At 38.0% G+C, this 11154-nt stretch overlaps 1 non-coding gene across 1 annotated transcript; it reads right to left on the bottom strand.

Moving 5' to 3' along the window:
* Positions 1-8693: 8693 nt before the first annotated feature.
* On the bottom strand, positions 8694-8794 carry LOC129401038 (small nucleolar RNA U13). The gene has a single exon (XR_008628064.1). It is a non-coding gene; the product is annotated as a small nucleolar RNA U13 (small nucleolar RNA).
* Between the last annotated feature and the right edge of the window lie 2360 nt (positions 8795-11154).

Raw genomic sequence — 11154 nt, forward strand, 5'->3', positions numbered from 1 at the left:
GATGCAGAGCCAGGAGTGGCCCCTGTGCATTTCCAGGTGTGAGCCAAAAAGCAAAAATATAATAATAACAAATTTCTTGGGGAGCTATGGAACCCAAACTGGAGTGAAGAATTGCTCTTTTCAGGAATGGAAAGTCAGTCCAAAATCTTACCCTGCCTTTGCAAGTCAGTGGCCTTGACTTACAGAAAAGAATTCCAGGAGGAGAAGAATAGTGAAGTGAAGGTTTTATTTAGAGATTATGAGAAAAAAAGAGGGAAAATAAAATGCTCAAGGGAGAACTTTGACTTCTAGGGATGGGAGAGTGCCAGACCTTTCACTTTCAGAATGGGGAAAATAGCCACTTGTTTTTGCATAGCTGGTTTTGCAGGATTTTACCAAACTTCGCCCCCACTGCCCAGGATGTGTAGGACTTTCTATGTAGATTAGTCTGTTGCTAGGGTGTTGTCAAGGGGAAGAACTTAAATGTTTTAGTGTGCAACCCCATGTCCTTATTACAACTCTTATTCCTTCTGGAGCTTTTCTCTGGGTAGGTGGTGTGTGTGTGTGTGTGTGTGTGTGTGTGTGTGTGTGTGTGTGTGTGTGTGTGTGTGTGTAGGAACTAGTTTTCAGTCTTCTCTAGGCCTATGCTGGTGCCAGTTAGAGTCTTGCCAGAGTTCAGTTTCTGTGTCTACAAAATGGGTCCAGCATTAATGTTTTTGTTTTTCTATTTTAGGGCTAATGACAGAGTAAATTCTTTAGAACCCTTCTTGATTTCATTACATCCCTAGAACTCACTGCTGGCCATCCCCACTTCAACAGCCTGCTTAAATGCACTTTTTTAACAAGTTCCATTTTTGCATCTTGAGCTATAAAATAAGAAATTGATCAATATTTCATCCAACAGCAACAAAAATTTAACTGGAGACAGACACAGAGAAAAATTTATTTTATTTATTTTTCAAAAAAAAACTGTCCTAAGTACATACAGACTTAAATAAACATCCACAGAAGAAAATCTTCTATGTTTTTGTAAGAATAGTTAGATTATGTGCTATATAAACTACAGTGTACTCTTGCTCTAACTTTCTCACAACTTTCTGGCAACCAGAACAATGCTACTTAATTGTCAAAAAACATATATAAAAATCATCTCAGGGAGCAATAAAGAGATTCTGGTAAGTCTGTACTTTAAATAGAAACAAGTAAAATTGTGAAGAAATAAAAAAAATTAAAGCTACATGAAAACATACAGGAAGAGTCCCCTTGAAATATTTTACCCTCACTATCAGGAATATTTTTCACATTCACTAAGAAGGATCAAATTGCAGACAAGGTATGACCAATATCTAAAATAATCTCCAAAGGCCAGAGCAATCGTACAGCTGATAGTGAATTTGCTTTGCACATGGCTGACCCCAGTTGATAACCAGGATCACATATAGTTCCCCAAACATTGCCAGGAGTAATTCCTGAGTACAGAGCCAGGAGTAACCACCAAATTTCACCGGGTGCCACCCTCCCCCCGCAAAAATAGCTGAAATTGTCCCCAAATACTGACCTAACAACAGATCGTAAGATTCCAACTTGTATAAGGAACATTACTACAACCTATGACGAAATGTCTGAAAATTAAACTATTTTGTAAGAGCAAAACTTCTAGCTGCATATTTATTTAATAATAAAGGGGTCAGAAAATAGTACAGTGAAGAATACTTCGATTCAAGTCCTGATACCCAACAGCATTTTCAGGCACAAGCCCTGGAGACCCCAGGTACCACCAATGTGACTCAGGTATCCCCATTACTACAGTGCCAGAGCAGCTTGGCGTTCTTGAACGCTAGTCTAAACATTGGCCAGTTGGCTGTAGAGCAGTGGGGCCTCTGACCTTCTTCAGCAGCTCTTGGGAGCCTCCTACACAGAATTGTTTTAAGTAAAAACATGAAATCAGACATGACATACATACAGAGAAGAAATTGAGAGTCAAAAATCAGGGTAGTAAAAATGTTTTAATATTAGATTTTGGCAATAGAAACTAGAACTTTACTAAAATAATGGTTTAAATTGATTTTTAGAGGAAGTGTCATTTGAGATATGGTATTAGTGATTACATTTCTGAGAAAGAATATATATCTTGCTGTGAGTGACAATACAGCAGGTAGACAATTTGTCTTGCATCTGGCTGACCTCGGTTGGATCTCCAGCACCCTGATTGGTCCCTGAGCACTGCCAGGAGTGATTTCTGAGTAGTGAACCAGAATAAGCCCTGAGCATTGTCAGGTGAGTCTATATACTAAACTTACATTACAATTTTTAAATTAATATAGAATAGAAAATGTGAAATGCTGCCCTTAAAATCTGAGGATATTCATATATGATACTAAAAGAAATTTATGTTGGTCATAATATGTGTTATGTCCAGTGAAGGAGATTGCAACCTGGCAAAGAGACAAATATCAGCTAATAAAAGACATTGTGTTTCATGTTACTATAACACTAAGTTTTGGGTTTTCTTACTAATCGAATCTTATTTGGAGAGCCTTCCACGCAGTGCTCAGGGCAATGGGGGTCACTTCCAGTGATATTCATTCCAGCTGTTGCTTTTAAAAATTTTTTATTTTATCAGTTAGTTCACAATATTTGATCACATTAAATATTCAAGCACCAATCCCACTACCATTATACCTTCCCACCACCAAATTCAGGATGTTTCCATCCCAAACCCCAATGACTGTTGCAAAACACTGTAGCACTGTAGCACTGCTGTCCTGTTGTTCATTGATTTGCTCAAGTGGGCACCAGTAACATCTCCATTGTGAGACTTCTTGTTACTGTTTTTGTCATATCGAATTCACCATGGGTAGCTTGCCAGGCTCTGCCATGCGGGCAGGATGCTTTCAGTAGTTTACCGGACACTCCAAGAGGGATGGAGGAATCGAACCCAGGTCGGCCACATGCAAGGTAAATGTCCTACCCACTGTGTTATCACCCCAGTCTGTCACAAAACAACCAAAATAATATATTTTGTATTGTCTGTTATGAAGAACTGCTGAACATGCTTACAAAAAAGTGTTCAGATAGGAAACAGTGTGAAGATTATTCTATTTTGTCAGGAGCCATTAAGACATTCTATAGGATATCACCAACATGTTGGTAAAGTTTGGGTGATGTGAGCTTTGGTTCAAATATCTGAAAATATGTATATATGCACATATATACATACTTCCTTCTATGATTTGTTGCTTACTATCTGAACCCCATCAAATGTAGCATGATAATTATGGCAAATGGGTAGGGAGTGTCTTATGATGTGTCATATGGTCCAGGAATAGTTCACTCATATGTGAGGCTTAAGCCGAGCATGTGAGGAGTGACCTTGAGCATGGCAGTGTTGGGTTGTGGAGATTTTCAGCTGCAAGAGCTGGGTCCCTTGGGGCGGGGAGGGCTCTCACTCACCCCCCTCTGGTGTGCCCCTAGTGAAATAGGCTGGTGAGAAGTCCTATGGCATGGCTATGGGGGTCTCATGTTATGCTCCCTTCCGGGAGAAGTAGCCATGTGATATGTATGGTTGCCAATGATGAGATTATTTGGCGCCAGCAGAAGGTGACTTCGGGGTGTGACCCTTGTGTTGCCAGAGACTGGGGGAAATGGGCAAAGGGTCTCCACTCCTGGCTCCTGCTGAGCCCAAAGTCCAAGACCACAAGGTTTCGCATTACCTGGGTTGAGCTGTTGCTGTTAAGACCTGCTTATGCAGTACTATGGCCCTGCAGTTATTGGAGGTCCACCAAGGCTTTACCTGGCAGTGTTTTGGTACCCATGCAGTACTGGGTACACTCTAGACTTTAAAACTATCGTTACTACCTTGTCTGATTGATTGTTCCATTTGGTTTTGCTGCCTACTCAGGCAGCATTCAGGACTTAATTTTGAGCCTGTAGTCAGTGATCAGACCTGGCCATGATCAGACCTGAGGACCCTATTCAGTGCTTTGGATCATCTGCAGTGCTGAGGATTGAACTGGGGCTATAAAACGTATAAAGCAAGCTTTTTACATCCTATACTATCTTTCCAGAACCATATCTAATAGAATAATTTTGCTGTTGTTTTGTTGTTTGATTAGTTTTTAGGGTTTGGAGGCCACACTCAGCAATGGTCAGAGGTAACTCCTGAATTTGCTGTCAGTGCTGGGGGACCATATGGAATACCAGGGATAGAAACTGGATAGCCACATGCAAGGCAAGTGCCCTATGCATTCTACTGTCTCTTCAGTCCCAAGTCTGATAAAACCTTAATTTGCAAAGGCAGTATATTTTCATAGTAATTTTCAGATACAAATATTTATTCACTGGATCATTTTACAAATATTTCTTTAGCACGTGTTTGTTGGGGTCTCAGCAGCCAGGCTGAGACTTTGACTAAACCCCCTGCCCCTGAAAGCAAGAGCCGGATCTGTTTACAGGGGCTCAGGGGCCCTGCATTCCACACACACCAGCATTGCACACACAGGCACTCTGGTTGAGGAGACAATGGGATGAGGGGTGTGACAGTTAACATTTGCCTGAGCTAGTCAACCTGGCCCTGAGATTGGGGAATACAAATCATTAACTAGCATCTGTACTGAGCTCAGCAAGATAAGCGTGATACATGTGTGGAATGCCTCCCCCCGACCCCGATTGAGTGCATAAAAACCCCTGTGTAAGAGTTAATAAACGAAGACGGCTTGACCACCAGACCCACCCCCTCTGCTCCGTGACCTTCTTTCTCGGTTTCTTTCTTGGCAGTAGAAATCCCGTGGTGATCAGAGGGCCAGGTCAGAGGCTTCTCCCCTTTTCACTCCCTCTCCCATAGGGAGTAACTGTAAGTCTGGTGACTTCAGGGGATCATACTCCAGTGTGCCGGGGTCGACTGGCCAGGACCCCAACACATGTTAAATAAAAATACTTGCACTGGGACTTATAAAAGTGCTTTGCTTATGTATCCCTTTAGTAAAAAACCAGTAATACTAAAGGTGCAATTGAAACTTAGCTGAGTTGCTTTGGGGGGATTAGGGTGGGTGTAGCACAACCATCAGTGCTAAGGGTTTACTTGGTGAATTAATATATTTCAATGATCAGAATAGTCTTCCAGTGGAGAATTACTTAGCTATGGCATACACATTAAAAAAGAATAGATAAAACAGCATCATTGGGAAAGAAATCTTTGTTCTTACTATATATTGATAGTATTTAATCATCCAGTAAAAGGAAAATATTGTTTGGTCAAATACAAAAGAAACTTAGGGGTAAGGATAAAAGAAAAAACAAGTAGATAAACTTTATAAAAATATAAACTATATAGTATAATATTTAATTTCATATTACATGGGCCTATGAGTTTTTAGATGTTCTTTTTGATTCGGTTATTAAGTGTAGGCTCATTAATGGATACTTTGAAAAATTACACTTACTATTCATTCAGTATATTGGCTACATTAAAATGAAAGGAGAAAAATGGCTGAAATTTACAAGAGTGAGAATCAAAGCAAAATATTTCTTTACTCAAATCTTGTGCTTTCACTTATTTCACTGTCTTTTCCTGCCCAGGATTTGTTGACTGGTGTAATCAAGTGAAGGAGCGTTTGTGATGGATGTCAGATGATTATAATTTCTGTGTTGTTGTTCCAGCCATCACAAATCTGAAATATTTTCAGAATGCTGCAGCTGCAACTGATGCCATTTCTGAGCAATGATCATAACAATTTGCAAATATACATGGATTAGTGTGGTACTAATGTGAGTCTTGGAAACCAGTACACCACGCAGCTGTTCACTTACGGTGTATAAATGTCCAGTCCTGTGGGAACGGTGCCTTTGTACCAGGATGAGGTTAACCAGTAGCTTTCAGAATCATTAATTATTAATTAAATTCATACCTTGAAAGTATAGTATCTCTCTTTATACATGAAAAGTCAAGAAATTGAAATTAAAGTTTTATCTATGGATCAACTTCCTGTGTAAAGAACATTCATAAAACTCTGGATTGATTAGCTGCTGGTTGATTTAAATTAAAGGTTGTGATTAGGGCTTTTTAAAAATCATTTTTTAAGCTGAAAAGCTTCTGAGAAATTGGTTTCCATGAAATGTAATTTTTACTTCAGGAAGGAGCTTCATCTGTGCGGTCCTTTAAGATACAATTTTTTTCTTGATAAATACACAGAGCGATTTGTGGCTCTTATCCATAAGAAAGCAAAACAAACAGGATATTTCAATTTTTCCCTCAATTATATTCTGCATAAATTTATGCCTCTCAAAAATAAAAAAAAATGCAATCTGTGGGGATAACAATATGATTATACATGGAAAATTATTGAGTTCTCTTTTTCCTTGGGTACAACAGGTCTCTTTAAAATGATTTAAAGTGAATTTGTTGTTCAGCTTTTGAAGTGTTTCACTAAACAAGCTAAATCTGAAAATATTCTAAGTATGAGACTATTCAAAAAACTATCACGAGTATGTATTTTCTGTTTGTGATATTCTAAATGTTACCCTTTTAAAAGCTATATGTGGAAAAGGAAATATATTTATCTTAATAATATCTTGTCAGTCTGAAGATACTAAAAATATTTGATGAATAGCAGGATTCCTTTTCTTTGATCTTCATCAACATCAAAATAAGGTAACAAATTATTTTTGTATTTTGAAGGTATAATTCCAGAACTAGTTGTTCCCAGTCGGTGGTGTGCATAGGAATTAATGAAGTTCCTTGTATTTATTGTTTGGAGGATGTGGGTGACTACCAAACAGTGCTCAGGAGTTCTGTTGCCCCCTGGTTGTTCCAACTGGGATGACAGTTGGATGGCAATTGACCCCTGGTTATTCCAAGTGGGATGGCATTGGTATTTCAATGTGTGGGCCTGAGGGTGTAATGTTGCTTCAGGAGAACTCCAGAGCTGCACCTAGCAATGCTAGAAGGACCACATAATGCAAAAATCAAACCTGAGTTTTCTGAATACAGGGCATATATCTTTGTTCCTATACTATTTCTTTGACCCTGATGCTTCACTTAAAAACTATTGAGTCTCACTTCAAGATTATCAAATCCAGGAAGAGTCAGCTCAATTTTTGTTTCAGTAATCTGCAGGTAGTTTGTTGTCCTTCACAAAAATTTCATAAAATAAAATGTGCCTCACAACTACAAAATGTAAGCATGAGTTAAGAATGCTTTTTTAATTTTTTTTTCCTGCTGAATATATGATTCAATACTTGAGACTGTTTGAGATAAAACAAAACTAGAAACTACGGTCATTAATGGGCCGGAGTGATAGTAGAGAGATAGGGCGTTCACCTTGCAAGTGGCCAACCTGAGTTCGATACCTCCGCCTCTCTCGGAGAGCCCAGCAAGCTACCAAGAATATCTCGCCTGCACGGCAGAGCCTGGCAAGCTACCTGTGGTGTATTCTATATGCCAAAAACAGTAACAAGTGTCATGATGGGGATGTTACTGGTGCCTGCTCGAGCAAATCGAGCAGCGGGATGACAGTGACAGTCATTAATCTAAAGGAGTTAGTGACATAAGTTGAGTCAAAATTTAAAATGCACAAGACACATTAATAATAAAACATTTTTTAATTTAAATTTGCTAAGAGGTGTTATTATTACATGAGATAAGGAACTTGGCTGAAAATGTGCTAGAAGGATGTTTCACACAACATAAAATGTGTCACAAAAACATGAGTTTGTTGGATTTTTTTTTTAATATGAGTGACTGCAAGAATGTGCTTCACAATGGGACTGATGAATTCGGAAAAGTTGGGGATAGAACTCAGTAGCTGACACAGTTTAGACATGGGCTCTTCCACTTTGAGCCCTATTTACAATCCTGGTTAGATGTTTAAAAATGAGACTATTATTAGTATTAGTATTTGCTTCTTAGGCCACACACAGCCCAGTGATCTCAGGGTTTACTCCTGGCTATGTACTCAGTGATTATTACTGGTAGGACTCAGAAGACTATATGGGATGCCGGGGATTAGTTCTGGGTCTATTGCATGCAAAGAAAGAGTTCTACCTGCTATAGTGTCTCTCCCGTTCCGAAAAAGAACACTTTGAGTAGTAAGCTGGTAGGTTGTTAGTAGATTGGATCTTCTTGGTCAGTTTTAGACTTGTAAATTTTGAGGTAGCATTGCATTAGATTGCTATATACTAATGGAAAAGAATTGAGGGTTTTATCAAAATTGTAAGGTGACATCACATTACGAAGAAAATTTGAAACTGAGAGGAGTAGCAGCTTCCACACTGATTACTTTAATACTTTGTGTCTAGTATATTTGAAATAAAGTTACTATTTTGTGTGATAAAGGGGAGAGTGTAATAAATAAATAAATGATTGGTTTTTTTCAATCATATTTTTTTTGATTTATTTTTTTCAAGCATATAAAAAGTAACTCTTATTTATTTAACAATAGTCTTAATACATTATTTAGAAAAGAATGACAAATATTTTCATTTTATACCTAGAATTAGAAAAGAGCACAAAAGCTTTCTAACCTGTTTAACTCATTTTCCACTGTATAATTTGGAGGACAGATGTCTAGCTAGTATCCAATTTCAGAGTTTTCTCTTTTATATGATGCAATTGCAAAAATGCTCACATTATCTATTTATGTCTATGGGTTATTAGATTATGGTTATTTTAGAAGATGCAATTATATTTTTATTTTTTCCTTTTTTTTTCTTCCTAACATTAGATGGGTAATGTGACAAGTTCATAACAAGATTTAATGGAGGCACATATCACACAAATGTGTGAACACCCAATCATGTTTATGAACCAGAAAAGAATACAAATTATATTTTTAACCTAGCATTTTAGTCCAAAAAATATTTCTACAAATATAAGTCAAATAATAATTATATTTTTCTTTTCTGCAGAATCTCCTGCCCCTGAGCCTGGCTGTCTTCACTGGGGCCCCTCGGAGGGGAGCGGGTTGAGTTTTCCTTCCCGCCCCAAGCAGAGCCCCGGCAGCTGAAAACCTATAGAACCCAGCCAGAGCCATGCCCAAGGCCACTCTCCACATGCTCAGATGAGCCTCATGAAAGAAGGAACCATCAGAGGAACCCAGGTATGTGGCCCGTGGCTGAGATCTCCAAGCCTGCTCAGATCGGGATTGGGCCTTTTCCACCCAGATCCCAGGTTTTCCAGTAGCTTGGCAACCACACCTACAAACTGCCCCTGGCGCCATGAAATCTCATCAACAGCCAAGATCCAGAGACTATAAAACAAAGTGCCACTGCTGCCTCATCGGCCGCTGCCGCCTCGCCCCAGAAGTATCTCTGGATGGAGCCATCTCTGTTTGGCGACATCTCCTCCGGCCTCACCACGGCAAAGCCTCCATCCCTCTCAGAAAGCCTGACAAGCTACCAAGGAGATTCTGCCCATAAGGCAAGCTACTCATGATGTGCTTGATATGCCAAAAACAGTAACAATAACGGATCTCAATTCCCTGACCCTGAAAGAGCCCCCAATATGGCAGTGTTGGGAAGGACGATGAAGGAGAGGCTGCTAAAATCTCAGAGCCAAACTAGGCTGCCAAAACGAAGGAGGACTAAAATGACTGTACTTTCATCACACACATGGTGGCATCAGAAACATCCATCGGAGACCTGATGGTGCAAGTGCAGAAGATCAAGTATGACGTCATTGGACTGACTGAGATGAGACCACAGGACATCAAAAGAACGCCTGGCCACCCCCTTAGGAGATGATTGGACTTCTTCCTGAAGACCCTGAACAAATAGCTTGATGTTCTTCATGTTCGTGAGCAAGCATATGCCATTGGCCACACTAGCATGTGACAGGGCCAAATGGAGACACTACTGGTGCCCGCTTGAGCAGATGGATGAGCAACGGGGTGATAGTGATAGTGACTTTTCTTTTCTAGTAATTTTGACTTACAAATTATATTGTCTGTTTTTTAATTATAATTATATGTATTCCATTTGTACATTTTATTGAAATTAGTGGTTCATATATGTAAATAAATAAGTCAATTACTAACACAAATAAAACACTAGCAATAACTAACAAAGCTAACAACTAGACTCTTTGAAAACTATGGTGGTTACGAGGGGAAAAATGAATAGGTGAAAGAAATAAGTATTTTTTTGGTGGCGATAAGGCAGGGGTATCTGCTATGGGAGTATTGAAAATTACAATCATATAGAATAGTAAAACTAAAACTCTCTAAATTGAAAAATATATAAAACCATTAATAATTCCATGAAAAAATTAAAAATAAAGAAAGTATGAGCAAATGAGAGTAACAAAGTTCAGTGTGTGTGTTGATGAAAGATTGTATTTGTAAAATAATTCTTAATTTCAAGTTTATTTTTCTTGAACTTTGAAATAAAGATTTATATGCGTTATTTCTGAAAAGTCTGCTAAACGACTTTAATAGTTTCCTTGTTTCCTCCAAAATTTTAATTTAATAATCATAATAGAATATTAAAAATAAGAGTAGATTTTTATTATTCCATTATTCCTAGACTGATATTTGATTTTCACACTATATAAAAGCCTATACTTACTTACAAATAGCTTTGATGTTCTCTGACTAGTAGTGGTTACCAAGCAATAAAGTTTATTGACCTGTGGGGAAAAAAAGGTATAGTCCTGAGCTTCTATAAAGGGTAGAGTAAATCTAGTAGCTTTGTAATTAACTCATAATTATGTAAGCAATAAAGGCATAATTATAAGATTATTAATATGTTAAAATTATAAGAAATTTTCTGGCATTTAATTAACATTTGCCAAGCAGGCTACAGCAAATTAAATATCAATTAATAAAAATAGTGACATTTATTTAGATACTCTATTAGTTGTCACAATTATTAACTTGTTATCACTGGCTTTTAAAATTCCGATTAATGCCTAAATATTCCTTACATTTTTAATGTGTAAAAACCTAATTATATTAGTGTCCTGTAATTTAAAATTGATTACACAGCATCTCTCATAATAAATCTCAATACTCTCTTAACTGCCAATTGATACATAATTGACATATACTAGCTTATAAAGCTGAATAAACACTTCCACAGGAACTAAGCGATCTTAAAATATCTCTCTTCCTTTAAAGCACTCAATCTTATAAGCCTCACATTGAGGAATGTATTAAACTAATGGAACTGTCCATGTTTAGC

The sequence above is a fragment of the Sorex araneus genome, chromosome 1 (genome assembly GCF_027595985.1).
Source record: "Sorex araneus isolate mSorAra2 chromosome 1, mSorAra2.pri, whole genome shotgun sequence".
Classification (NCBI taxonomy): domain Eukaryota; kingdom Metazoa; phylum Chordata; class Mammalia; order Eulipotyphla; family Soricidae; genus Sorex; species Sorex araneus.